The sequence below is a fragment of the Notamacropus eugenii genome, chromosome 4 (genome assembly GCF_028372415.1).
Source record: "Notamacropus eugenii isolate mMacEug1 chromosome 4, mMacEug1.pri_v2, whole genome shotgun sequence".
In the NCBI taxonomy this organism is placed as follows: Eukaryota; Metazoa; Chordata; class Mammalia; order Diprotodontia; family Macropodidae; genus Notamacropus; species Notamacropus eugenii.
This window is the reverse complement of record NC_092875.1, coordinates 303,935,457-303,950,431: the sequence shown is the minus strand read 5'-3', so window position 1 is coordinate 303,950,431 and position 14,975 is coordinate 303,935,457. Positions and strand designations below refer to the sequence as shown.

At 39.0% G+C, this 14,975-nt stretch overlaps 1 protein-coding gene across 2 annotated transcripts in view; it reads left to right on the top strand.

The window, feature by feature from the left end:
• Positions 1-14,975, top strand: part of ZNF704 (zinc finger protein 704) — a 362,117-nt gene that overhangs the window by 278,941 nt on the left and 68,201 nt on the right. The window lies entirely within an intron of this gene.

Sequence of the window (14,975 nt, the reverse complement as noted above, 5' to 3'; positions counted from 1 at the left end):
TCCAGCCCCCCCCATTTATTCTATTCTTTCTTTGACCTTGTCCCTCCCCAAAAGTGTTTACTTCTAATTACCCCCTCCTCCCATTTGCCCTCCCTTCTATCATCTCACTACCCCACTTATTCCCTTCTCCCCTACTTTCCTGTAGTGTTAGATAGATTTTCATACTCAATTGAGTGTACGTTATTCCTTCCTTAAGCCAAATGTGATGACAGTAAGCTTCACTTTTTCCCTCTCACTTCCCCCCTTTTCCCCTCCATTGAAAAAGTTTTTTCTTGCCTCTTTTATGAGAGATAATTTTCTCTATTCCATTTCTCCCTTTCTCCTCCCAATATATTCCTCTCTCACCCCTTAATTTTATTTCTTTAAATATCACCCCTTCCTATTCAGTTCACCCTGTGCCCTCTGTCTATATGTATATAATCCCTCCAACTGCTCAAATACTGAGAAAAATCTCAAGAGTTACAAATATTATCTTTCTATATAGGAATGTAAACAGTTCAACTTTAGTTTAAAGTCCCCTGTGATTTCTCTTTACTGTTTACCTTTTCATGTTTCTCTTGATTCTTGTGTTTGAAGGTCAGATTTTCTATTCAGCTCTGGTCTTTTCATCAAGAATGCTTGAAAGTCCTCTATTTCATTGAATGACTGTTTTTTGTCTTGAAGTATTATACTCAGTTTTGCTGGGTAGGTGATTCTTGGTTTTAATCCTAGCTCCTTTGACTTCTGGAATATCATATTCTAAGCCCTGTGGTGCCTTAATGTAGAAGTTGCTAGATCTTGTGTTATCCTGATTGGATTTCCACAATACTCAAATTGTTTCTTTCTGGCTGCTTGCAACATTTTCTCCTTGACCTGGAAACTCTGGAATTTGGCTACAATATTTCTAGGAGTTTCTCTTTTCAGATCTCTTTCAGGAGGTGATTAGTGGATTCTTTCAATATTTATTTTACCCCCTGGTTCTAGGGCAGTTTTCCTTCATAATTTCATGAAAGATAATGTCTAGGCTCTTTTTTTGATCATGGCTTTCAGGTAGTCCCATGATTTTTAAATTGTCTCTCCTGGATCTATTTTCCAGGTCAGTTTTTCCAGTGAGATATTTCACGTTGTCTTCTATTTTTTCATTCCTTTGGTTTTGTTTTATAATTTCTTGATTTTTCATAAAGTCGTTAGCTTCCATCTGTTCCATTCTAATCTTTAAGGAATTATATTCTTCAGTGAACTTTTGAACCTCCTTTTCCATCTGACCAATTCTGCCTTTTAGGGCATTCTTCTCCTCATTTTTTGGATCTCTTGTCATTTGAGTTAGTCTATTTTTTAAAGTGCTATTTTCTTTAGAATTTTTTTGGGATCTCCTTTAGCAAGCAGTTGACTCATTTTTCATGATTTTCTTACATCACTCTCATTTCTCTTCCCAATTTTTGCTCTACTTCTCTTACTTGATTTTCAAAGTCCTTTTTGAGCTCTTCCATGGCCTGAGACCAATTCATATTTTTCTTGGAGGCTTTGGATGAAGGAGCTTTGACTTTGTTTTCTTCTGTTTGCATGCTTTGGTCTTCCTTGTCACCAAAGTAGAATTCCATAGTCTGATTCTTTTTCCAGTTTTTGCTCATTCCCCAGCCATTTACTTGACTTTTGAGTTCAAGGTAGTTCTCTGCTTCCAGTGGGAGTGGGATTGTACTGTCATCCACTCATTCCCCCTCACAATCTGTGGGCCTGGAGCTCCACAAAGAGTGGCTGCAACTTCCCCTGATGCATGCTTCTCCACCCATCCTCCCTGCTCAATCACCCTGGAGCTGTAGCTGGATCACTCCACTCTACTGCACTGGTCCCACAAGCTTTTTCCACTGACTTTCCAATTTATCCTCAGCGTTTTGGGGTCATGAAATCTGGAAACTACCACAGGTGTGAGAGATTCAGTTCCCCCAAGGACTGCTCAGGTTCCCTCTGTGCACTCATGACCCACACTGGACTACACTCTGCTCCAAGTGTGGCGCAATAGATACTTCCTGGTGACCTTCCAGGGTGTCTTGGGCTGGAAATTTGCTTCACTCTGTCATTCTGTGGGTTCTGCAGCTCCAGAATTTGTTTAGAGCCATTTTTTACAGGTATTTGGCTAGGCTTGATGGGAGCGCTCTAGAAATTCTGTGCTGTTACTCCACCATCTTGTCTCCTCGCCCTATTCTCTTAAAAGTCATTAAGGACCTTAATTGCAAGATCCAAAGACTTTTTCTTTTTTAGTGCTCGTTCTCCTTGACTCTTCTCAGCTTTAAATCTGCTGATCACTCCCTCCTGTTGAATATTCTCACTTCTATTAGCTTCAGACACATCATAACCTCCCAGTTCTCTTCCTCCTTCTCTTTGTAGGCGATTTTGCCCCCTAGAAAGCTTTGTTTAAATTAGTGCCTCATGTGGAATAAGTAAGTAAGAAAACTTTAAAAATAAAATAGCTATAGTTTTTCAGTGATTCAGAAATTATTCTCTCTCCTCCTGCTCCTGATCTTTTTCCTAACCCCTTACTGAAAATGTGTCCCTCAGAGATCAACCCTGCGTTTTCTTTAGGCAGATTCATTCACTCTCATAACTCTCAGATTCATAGCACTAAACCTGACTTCTCTTTTGAGCCACATCAGTCACTTAGTATTTATTAAATACTCTCTGTGTTGAGGCACTGAGGATACAAAGAAACACACACACACACACACACACACACACACCCCAAAATACCAGTCTCTGACCTCCCTCAAAGAGTTCGCACTCTGATATGTCCAGATCAGCATATTCAAAACCAAAATAATTATCTTTTCCTCTAAATTTACTCCCCTTTCTGATTTACTGTTTCTCTCCCATGGTGCCACCATTTACACTGCATCCATATTTTAAATATTTGAATTCTCCCAACACTTTCTTCTCATTCACATCTTGTATAGAATTATGACATCATCTTGATTCCTCCTTCACAGTATTGTTTGTAGCCAACCCTCTTTTTTATTTGCTTTGCCACAATTCCAACCTAGGCCCTCATTAGCCCTTCCTGGAGCTTTATAAGCACTTCCCATTGGGTCTTCCAGCCTCCATTCTCTCCAGATTTCAAACCACTGTTTATAATCACTGCCAAAATAATCTTTCTCCGCACAATGGCCAAAGCCTGTCAGAGTACAGTAGGGCAATCAAATAATTTGCTTTGGATGCTGTACCTCTGTACAGTAAGATACTAATCTTATTAGGGTTTTTTTGTCTGCCATGTCACAGTTCACTTATATTGAGTCTTCAGTCCACTAAAAACTCTGAGTCATTTTTACATAAACTGTGGTCTAGCCACATTTCCCTCACATAGGACTTGTGGTTGATTTTTTTTTTTTTGAACCTAAGTGCAGGGCTTAGGATTGACTCTTACTCATTTTCATCTTATTAGACATGGGCCCTCTTTCTAGCTTACTAGGAAACCATTTCATATCTCAATGCTATCTTTAAATATATTAGTCATCCTCCCTATCATATATAATTCAGCAAAAATAGCTCCCTCATTTATGTCATCTGGGTACTTACTTATTACCTCGTCACTAGCCTCAGGTTTCAATCTCTAAGTCACACAAGATCCTAGGTTTAGAATTAGAAAGAGTCTTAGAAGTCATCCAGTCCAGAGGTGTCAAAGTTACTGCCCATGGCTACAAGCAACCTGAACTCCCTTGTGCAGCCCCAACCAGATTAAAATACAATTTGTTGTTGTTGAGTCATTTTCAGTCATGTCCAACTTTATGTGACCCCATTTGGGATTTTCTTGGCAAAGATATTGAGTGGTTTGCCATTTCCTTCTCCAGCTCATTTTATAAATTAGGAAACTGAGAAAAACAGGGTTAAGTGACTTACCCAGGGTCACACAGCTAGTAAGTGCCTGAGGTCCTGAGTCCAGCACTCTATCCGACTGTGCCCCCTAGCTGCCCCAAAGTATAATTAGGAAGTATTTAACAAAATAAAGAACAGTATAAATACAGCCTAGCTAACGCTAACTTGGGTTTTTCCTGAGTCCGTGTGCAGCCTGCAGGGATCTGTTCTACTTGAATTTGTGGATCGCTTCTCCTCTCATTTTACAGATGAGGAACTGAGACCCAGCTAAGTGGCTTGGGCAGTCACTATGTCTTGTACAAGGTTCTAAGAGGCATACATTTAAGCTCCAGTTCTCTGCTGCCAAATATAACACTATTCCCCCTGAATCACCCCGGCCTCTGTTATCCACATTTGTTTAGTTCTTTTTGGTCGGAATATCATTTTCATTTTTAGGGAAGACAGAATCAGAACTAGGATTGAATAGTTTAACTTTTTACGTTCTCTGTTATCACAGTCCTATCCATTCCAGTCATCTGACCGATCCATTCTTTATTGTCTTCCTGTTCCCCTCCCCCATCATAGCTGAAAAGTCTTTCTTGTCTTCCTTAGCTTTCAGAAACCTCTGCCCATCCTGAGGGTTAGACCTCCTGACACTACTAAGGTACAGGTGCTAATCTTTCATACTCTGTGTCAACAAGCAATCGCATCATGAGACTTATTACAGGAGAACCAGGTTTATTACAAGAGAAGTGAACATGCATGTGGAACCCAAAGAGTTCACAGTTCTTACAGAAGTTTGCATATTTGTGACAGTACAACAAAAAGAGGAAGAGAAAACAGTAAGGGGCATGGCATGGGGGATGGCAGTGGGAGGAGAAAGGTGCAGTAACTCCTCCTGAAGGGGGAGAGCAAGTGGATGACAAAAGCAGCATTCTTTTTCCTTGGGAATCACTAGACTATGAAGATAGGAGGGTCCACTTATCTGCAAAGGACCCCCGCTGCACAAGCATTTTCTCATTCTGGCACAGACTAGCTGGTGCCTCTCTTGCCTCCCAAAGACACAGAGGGGATCCAGCTTGGGGTGCAAACAGATTATGTCAGTTGGGGAGGATTTTGTCCTTGACACATTCAGGGTCTCCTGCATGCTCTGGAGAGAAACACTCCAGTCAGAGAAACTGAATCGTGTTTCTGGAGGATATGGCAACTCGAAAAGACAAGTTCAGGGGACCCCTTAACATGTAGCATCATTAATCATGTAATAGGTATATAAGGTGTCTAAAATATACCTATATTATATATGTATTTATATGTGAAATAGGCATATAATTCTTTAAGGTTTGCAAAGAATTTTACATATATTATTATTTCATTTTCACAACAACCTTGATGGATAGATACTATTATTATCCTCTTCTTACAAATGAGGAAACTGAGGCTTAGAGCCACCACATGACAGTCTGTAAGTGTCTGGGTCTTTGTTACTTTATATCCAGCATTCTGTCCACTGTGCTTACCTCAGAGTAATTCAGACTTTTGTACATCTTGCAGAACTCTCTGAATAGCTCTGAAATTTGCTTTCCTAAAGTCTAGGGTATATTGTCCATTTTTATCTATCATAAAATCTAAGATAATGTGAGTCAACCCCTTCTCTCCCTGTTCCTATCTTTGCTGGTCAAGCCATGTCAATAAGCATTGGCTGTGCTGAGCTCTGAAACTGTAAATATAAGCACAAAGAAAGACAATCCCTTAACTCAAAGAGCCCTCAAAGAGGAAAGACAACACAGTAAAGGAAGTGAGGGGGAAAGAGGGAGAGGCACCCATAAGGAGGTATTATAGACAAAGTCTGAAGAATCAGAGTGGGGCCTCAAGCCTGAATCTTCTCTGCAATGTCTTCCTACTTCACCGCTCCTACTTTTGCCCTCCAGGGCCAAGCATCATCAATCTAAATTTCTCAGTTGAATATCCTTCAAAGAAGACATCCTGGCCTTGCCACGTTCCATTTGTGTGTCCTTCTGAGCTTCAGTTTCCACTTTACCTTCAAAGGCCAGATCAGCTGGAGCTTGGGCTCAGGCATTCTCAGTAATCACAGAGATCTGCAGAAGCTTTCTCCTCTCGCCCTTGACCACAACCCTGGCCCCTCTGTAGCTGTGAACATACACCTCTCCTTCTTTTGTGTTTGTTCTTTCTTGATCTTAGGTGAATTGACAATCCATTACTCTTCCCCTTCAGGAGGGGTTACTGCACCTTTCCCTCCCATGCTATGCCCCTTGCTGTTTTCTCTTCCTCCTTTTGCTGTGCTGCCACAAATATGCAAACTTCCGTAAGTACTGTGAACTCTATGAGTTCCACATGCATGTTCACTTCTCTTGTAATAAACCTGGTTCTCTTGTAATAAGTCTCATGATGTGATTGCTTGTTGACACAGAATATGAAAGATTAGCACCTGTGCCTTAGGAAGAGTGTCAGGAAATCTATTGCTCATCCAACACTGCAGCTTCATGATCCAATCAGTCCCTTCCTTATTGATCACAATCAGACTCAGCATAGCAGCTCCCCTTATCACTTCCTCTACCTTCTAAAAGATGAAAGCAACCACAGGCAGGTCAAAAATTGTTCTCATCCTCTGCTTTTCACAGCAGCAGCAACAAAATATGCAATAGATATTGATAACTGAAGGTCCCCAGCACAGCTTCTATGCCAGCTTTTTGATAGGTGTAACACACAGGAAGTAAGACACCTATCCTTGCATCTTCCTTTCCCATGTGGAAAGACTCTTCTTTACACAAGCAAAATGAGCACTTATACCTAAACTAACATAGGAAATAAATGCATGGCAATAGAGATGAAAGAGCTCACAGTGTCATCTTCCTATTTTTTCCTAGCCAGTCATTCCCTGTCACATCATACCTCTTACCCTGTATTCTACCTCTGCGGTATTTGCTTTTTACTGGTCATCTGAAACCTGATTTTTTTTCTCTAGATCTACTCTTCCATTCCTCTACTCCCTATGCCTGTGACTTTTCAAACCAAAACCTTGGCCACCACTCCTCTGTAGGTTTTGTCCTAAAGATTCTAGAGGGCCAGGACTGTTTTCACTTTATTTTTTGTATCTCCAGTGTTTGGCACGTTAAGTGCTGAACAAATGTCTTTTCATTCATTCGTTCACTTATGTTAGCTATTACTACGTATTATTTGGAGATGAGAGTGGCATGACAAAACAACCACCCTAGAGGTGAATTTTCCCCCAAGGTGATGTAATTTAGAATACAGTGAAGTTATTTTCCTTAACAATGTTTTATTTCCATTGTAGAAGGAAGGGAGGGAGGGAAGGAGGTACAGTACAAAGCACTTTGCAATTATTATTTCTTTTGATCCTCACAACAACCCTGGGACATATTCCCTATTTGACTGGTGAGGAAATTGAGGCAGGCAAAGGTTAAGTCATTTGCCCCAGGGTCACACAACTAGTTAGTGTCTGTTAGTGCCATCTTTGAATTCAGGTCTGCCCGACTATAAGCCCAGAGCTCTATCCATTACAGTAATTACCTAGAAAAGTGGAAAGAGTTGATGATGAGAGAACTGAAAATAACAAAGTTCATTTTAGATGCTGATTTTTTTTATTTTAGCCCCTGAATCAAACTTGTTAAAATTTTTAAATGTTAAGTAATTTAACATATAACATATTAACATATATATAAACAAAAACTCTAGTAGCAAGGAAAAAGTCCACTCCTGAAAACAGTACCTAATCCAGAAAAAAATAATAAGTATGGTTTGAACATTTTTATAACAAACATGAAGTTATGTTAAATCTGACCAACACCCAGGCAGTCCTGTCAAGAACATGCTATTTCCTAGTTAATAACAGCAGTCTTTATGAAGTATTGTCAGAAGACCGTGAGTTATTCTGTGCTATGTATCGGTAGCATCTATCTCATGATTTAGCATATGCTAGACTAGAGGACCAATTTCCACAGTACTAAATGGTAGTAAAACATGACATGTTTTTGATGTAAACACTACCTTCACTGTTGATAGCATGTCATTTCTCATTTAAATAACATGCAAGGTGAGCATTCTGTTTAACTTTCTTATCTTACCAAAGAGCTCTTAGGCAGTAATATATTTAAAGCACACAACCTATTCTAGAAACACAAGGCTACAAAACTCTTTGGAGTTCATCAGGAAGAAAGGGATTATAATATAAAGGATTCCGTTTTTCATCTTGTCATTATCTCTGAAGTCCTTTACTATTTTTTATTGAGAACAGTTCCAATATTTCTTTGATGCTAAAAGCATAGAATTACAGTAGGCATTTTTGTTAAAGCTGAATGTTATTTACTTCCTTAGAGCAAATGTTTGTTCATGCAGTTATAAAGATAGTAATTTGATGTTCAATTAGGCAAAAAACCTGCTCAATTAATAAACTGCCTGATTCTGTGATTTAATCTGTAACAGGAAATAAAGCAGTTTATAATAAATGAAGGTACTTCTTCCAGTACTAAAAGATTTGCTTCAGGATTGGTGATAACCTATCCTCCATGAACTCACTTAATCAATTGTGATCAATCTCATTTAGTCAGAATTTGTTCTTTGAAAAGGGCAAGGGTTCAGAACATAACAACCATCAAAATCTTTAGCAAATACTTTATTTGCTCCTTTTTGAGAAAAGGAAAGCCTGACTACCACTAAAGAATACCATAAGTCCACTCTTTTATCAGAATTTCATTAGTTTGATCTTCTGAATGAATTATGTTTCTAGATGAAATGTAGTCCATGTAACAGTAAGTTATCAGTCATTAGCATTGTGTGACTTGACTAGCAATATAATGAAAATTGCTTCTCAAAATTATTCATGCTTTCAGTGAATACAGTTATCACAAAATTAATAATTTGTTTTGAAAATATGTACATATTAGATTTATTTCATAAGAATTCCAGAATCACCAAATATCAGAGTTAGAAAGGATTTCATATAGTTTAAGTGCCTGGACCTTACCTTCCGCTGCAGTATACCCAAATAGTTGCTTTTGTCCAAACAACAACTAAGTTCTCATTATGTTCCAGGCTAGGGGCAGCTAGGTGGTACAGTGGATAGGATACTGTGCTCTAAAAGACTCATCCTCATGAGTTCAGATCTGGTCTCAGACACCTACTAATTGTATGACCCTGTGCAAGTCACTTAACCCTATTTGCCTCAGCTTCCTCATCTATAAAATGAGCTGGAGAGAGAAATGGCAAACCATTCCAATATCTCTGCCAAGAAAACCTCAAAATGGGATCATGAAGTTGGACATTACTGAAACAACTCAACAACAATAGTGTTCAAGGCATTATTATTGGGATACAAAGAGAAAATGAAAACTAGTCTCTGCCCTAAAGGAACGTATATTAAAGATAACTTAGGAGATAGAGAACTCTTCGAACAGAGAAAATCAAGCCAGAATGGTTTCCCATAGTAGGTGGTGACTGAGTTGAACTTTGAAAGAAGCTAATGATTCAAAACAGAGATGAAGCTATCAAGGAGGGCATACCCACTCCCTTTTCATAATACAATAGCTTTTATTATTAGCAAGTGTTTACCTACATTGACCTTAATTTGTCTCCTTGCAGTTTCTGCCCAGGGCTCCTACAGCTTTAGTCTCTCTTCAACATGACAGCCCTTCATATTCTTTAATATAGCTTTCATTCTTCCACTCCGCCCCCCCATATGTCTACTCTTCACCAGGCTAAACATCTTGTTTGGCTTCCTCTGGACGCTCTTGGATTCTCTTTCTGAGGTCTCCTCTAGCTCCAGATCTGTGGTCCTATGTTTTTTTGGTTTTTGTTTTCTTAAAATGCAGTTCGTAGAACTGAATGTAGTGCTCCAGTTGTGGTCTTATCAAGGCAGAGCACAGTGGAATTGTCACCTCCCTATTCTAGAGATTGTCCCAGCTCTCTCTGTGCAACCCAAGATTGCATTAATTTTTCTTCATTGCTATATCGAACTGTTAAATGATACTGTGTTTGCTGTCCACTAAAACCCCCAGATTTATTTCAGACAAACTTCTTTCCAGCTATATTTCCCCTATCTTGTAGTTTGTAATGCTGAGTTTTTCAACCCAAAGTAAGGCTTTACATTTATCCCTATTAAATATCATCTTCTTAGATTTGATCCATTATTCAGGTTTGTCGAGATCCTTTGAATCCTGCATCTGTCATCCAGTGAGTTAGCAACTCTTTCCAACCTTATGCATCTGCAAATTTGATAAATATATGATCTCTCCCTTTATTCAGTTCATTTATAAAATGGTTAAACAATGCAAGGCCAAACACAGATCCCTAGGCAATTCTGCTAGAAACCTCCTTCCAGGGTGACACAGGACCATTAATGACTGATCCTTGGATCCATTCCCTAAGTTAAATGAAAATTAAAGAAGTCTTAAATGTACCACATGATGTTATTATCTAGCTCTTATCTCTCCGTCTTGTTCACAAGAATAAAATGAACAGAATAAACATCCTATCCAATGCTTTCTAAATCCAGGTGGCTGTATCTGCCTCATTCCCCTGATATACCGATTTAGTACCCTGACAAAGAACGAATGAGAGTCTTCTTGTGAACTACTCTTAATGAAGTTGTGCTGGCTCCTTTTTCTTTTTTAAATGTTTACTTATCATCTCTTTAATAGAATATCCTGGAATTTTCCCAGAAATTGAAGTCAAGCTCATTGACCAATTTTCCAGATTTTTTTTTCTCTTCCTACTTTTGAGATTCGGGACATTTGCTCCTACCTAACAGCTTGTGTGTTTGTCCCTCATTGTCAAAGAGGACCATGACATCAAGATGATGACATGACGTACAGTTGACTTTGATTTGAGGGAGGGAGGGCTGTGCAAGGTCACTTTCTTCTCCTGAGCCATCTGGGTCCAGCGGCCTGATATTCATCAGGACAACTGGAGATGGGCCAGGATGCAATGGGAGACCCTGGCCCTTTCAGGTTGAGGTCTTATCACATTCTCACTTTGAGTGAGATATACCCCTTCAATGAATAGGCTTCTTTAAGTAGTTGCTCAAGGGATGGTCCCTTTAATAAAAAAAAATCAATCTGGGAGGAGAAGACCCTCAGGGCTCCTGGGTAAAAGAGAAACAGTTATTACTACATCGCATGAAATGAAGTCTGCTTAAAATACATACAAAGATAACAAACTACGCAGCAAATACAACATTGAATAGTCATTATTTATGTTTTGTTAATATGAGCAAAGCTTAACATGAATGACCAAATATTACAAGAAGAAATGAAAAACTAAAGTGGATAACATCTGACATTTGGAACTACAGACTCTATTCCTAAACTGGTCTTTTTACCAGACCTAGTTGAAGAACACTCCAGAAGTCAATGTTAAATAAAAAATGAATATAAAACACCTTTATTAAGAGTGCTAATCTATAACTTGTCATCATTTCATCAACTATGTAATGTTAATAACGATGTTAGTATTTTTCAATGAGGAATTATTAGAGTTCTCCCCCCCATGTTAAAAATAACTGTCATTAAATGTGTTATTCAGTACAGGGAAATAAAAAGAAAATAAAATATATATGTATATATATATGTATATATACATACATATACACATATATTTATGAAAGCTAAATAATTGACTGATGTTAAGCAACATAGGAGACATACCTTTCCCTAGATTAGCCAAAATAGCTCATTCTAACAGTTCACTTTATATACTATTTTGATAATAAGGATTCTTATTTAGGAATTGGTTGGACCAGATGGCCACTGATGGTTCTGTCCTGCTTTGAATTGCTATGATTCTGTGAAATTGTCCAAGTTTCCACTATTTCAGTATTCCAGTGGAATATGAATCCATAAGCTCCTTATCCAGTGCTTTCTAAATCCAGGCAACTTTATCTACCTCATTTCCCTGATATACTGGTTTAGTTACCCTGACAAAGAAAGAATGACAAAATGAATCTGTCATCTCAGTGATGTGGGAATTCCCTCCAGTGATACAAATCACAACCTTTTATGCCCACCCATCCTGCATAATTCTCATTCATGCCCCATCATAAGGGCAAACCAGAAATATGCCAGATCTGCCATTTGCAGAGGTTCCCAAACTTATTTGACCTACCACCCCCTTTTCAAAAATAAAAAATATTACTCAGCACCCCCTCAGAAATCTGCTTTCTTTAACCCTTTAACTTTTTTATTTACTTCATATATATATATATATATATATATTTAAATGATGGATCTTAAATTTCATAATGTATTATAAATTTGTGGGGTTTTTCCTGCATTGGAATTTTGATGATGCAATATTGTATCATGTAACCATATGGCATCATATTGTAAACAAGTCATTACACACACATATTCCTGCTGATGCATGTTGAACTTGCCAACAATACATGACACGCTCACCTGCCAACACTTGCTTGTTAAGACCCATCAGCAGACTTGACCACTGATGGGTTATAACTTGCATTTTGTGTTTATTTGGAAAATAATGTAATCACTGTGACTTTAACTCTGTTACACAACAAATGAAACATGAACGAATGCTTTTCAAAATTTTCTTGTCCTCTCTTCTTATGCTCCCACCACCCCCTTATTTTGATTGATTACCCCCCAATTGCACCAGAGGCTACTATTGCCCCCCCATTGTTCTAGCCCTCCCCAGGGGGTGGATCTCCCACTTTGGGAACCTCTTACTACATATGTGACTCTGGACAAATTGCTTAATATCTCTGGACCTCAGTTTCCACATCTATTAAAATAAGAGAGAGAGAATCAGGACCAAGGTGGCAGACTAAAAGGAGGGACTTGCTTGAGCTCTCCCCCAACCCCCTCCAAATACCTGTAAAAAATGATCCTAAACAAATTCAAGAGCAGCAGGACCCACAAAATGACAGAGTGAAATACATTTCCAGCACAAGACAACCTGGAAGGTTGACAGGAAACGTCTGTTAGACCAGACTGAGAGAGGGGCACAGTCCAATGCAAAATGCACCAGCATAGACTGGGCCCCAGCAAACCTGAGTAGGCCTCAGGGGACTGAATCCCTGGCAGTTTTCATGGTTTCTAGACTTCTCAACTCACAAATGCCAAAGACAACTTAGAATGTTAGTAGGAAAAGTCTGTCAGATGTGGGTGAGAGAGGAACGGGATCTGGCCCAAGCCCCAGGGTAACAGCAGTGATGGCAGCAGCAGCTACTTCTGGAGCTCTTAGCCCACAGATGGTGGGGGAATCACACAGCTGATTAGAGGCGGATTGCAGGGATCTCTTTGTTGGAGCGGAGGCAGGATTCTCTTGCTTTGCCTTTGCTTAGATCTGGATTGCAGTCCTGGGTGGCAGTCCTCAGGTGAAGAAGAATGCTGGTGTGGCAGAGCTTGTGGCAACAGAAGAGAGGGAATTCTCCTCACAGTTCCAAGGCAGAAAAGAGTGTTTGCAGTCATTTACAGACCAGAGCACAGGCCAGGAGAGGAGTAAACACCTCTTCTTTGATCATACCACCTTGGAAGAAATGAAAATTTACAGATCCCTAGAAATATCTCTGAAAGCAGCTGCACAAAACCCCTGAATCTTGGAACAGTACACATTCCACATTGGAAGTAGAGTCCTACCTTAACAAAGAGTTAAAAAGTCAGGTAAGTGACTGGGAAAATGGCAAACAGTGGAAAAAACTTCAGACTGTAGAATCTTACTTTGGTGACAAAGAAGATCAAAACATACAACCAGAAGAAGACAACAAAGTCAAAGCTCCTACATCCAAAGCTTCCAGGAAAAATAGGATTTTGAAAATCAAGTAAGAGAAGTAGAGGAAAAATTGGGAAGAGAAATGAGAATGATGCAGGAAAATCATGAAAAACAAGTCAACAACTTGTTAAAGGAGACGCTCAAAAGTACTGAAGAAAATAACATCTTAAAAATAAACTAACCCAGATGGCAAAAGAGGTCCAAAAAGCCAATTAAGAGAAGAATGTCCTAAAAAGTAGAATTAGTCAAATGGAAAAGGGGGCCTAAAAGCTCACTGAAGAAAATAATTGCTTAAAAATTAGAATAGAGCAAATGGAAGCTAATGACTAAGAGAAATCAAGAAATTATAAAATAAAACCAAAAGAATGAAAAAGTAGGAAACAATGTGAAATATCTGATTGGAAAATACGTTCAGGAGAGAGGGTTTTTAAATGATTGGACTACCTAAAAGCCATGATCAAAAAAAGAGCCTAGATATCATCTTTCAAGAAATTATCAAGGAAAACTTCCCTGATATTCTAGAACCAGAGGGTAAAATGGAAATTGAAAGAAACCACTGAACACCTCCTGAAAGAGGTCCCAAAAGAAACCTCCTAGGAATATTGCAGCCTAATTCCAGAGTTCCCCAGTCAAGGAGAAAATATTGCAAGCAGCCAGAAAGAAACAATTCAAGTATTGTGGAAACACAGTCAGAATAACACAAGATTTAGCAGCTTCTACATTAAGGAACTGGAGAGCTTGAAGTATGAAAAGAGTTTTTGTAGTCACTCGCAAACCAGAACACAGACCAGGAGAGGAGTGAGCTCCTTTATGTACAGTACTACTCCATTCTTCCCTTTATCTTTTCTGCTTCTTTTAAATTTACTTATCTGTGTACATTTTTCACAGAATGTTAAAGTAGTAATAGCCAGCTTTTGTAGAGTACTTTAAGATCTGAAGAGTATTTTATACCTATTATCTCATTTATTCCTCACAACACTGCTGTAAGATAAGTGCTATTATCCCCGTTTGATGGATGAGGAAACTAAGGTCTAGGGAGGTCAAGTGATTTGAGTGTCACACAGCTAGGAAATGTCTGAAGCAGTAGTGAAACTCAGGTCTTCCTCACTATCCGCTGTGCTTTATTTGTTGTTGTTCAGTTGTTTTTAGTCATATCCAATTTGGGATTTTCTTCACAAAGATACAGGAGTGGTTTGCTATTTCCTTCTCCAGCCCATTTGACAGATGATGAAACTGAGGCAAACAGAGTTAAAGGACTTGCCCAAGGTCACTCAGCTAGTAAGTGTCTGTGGTCAGATTTGAATTCAGGAGGATGAGTCTTTTTTACTTCAGGTCTAGCCCCCTTGCACTGCACCACCTAGCACTCATGTACTGTGCTACCAGTTGCC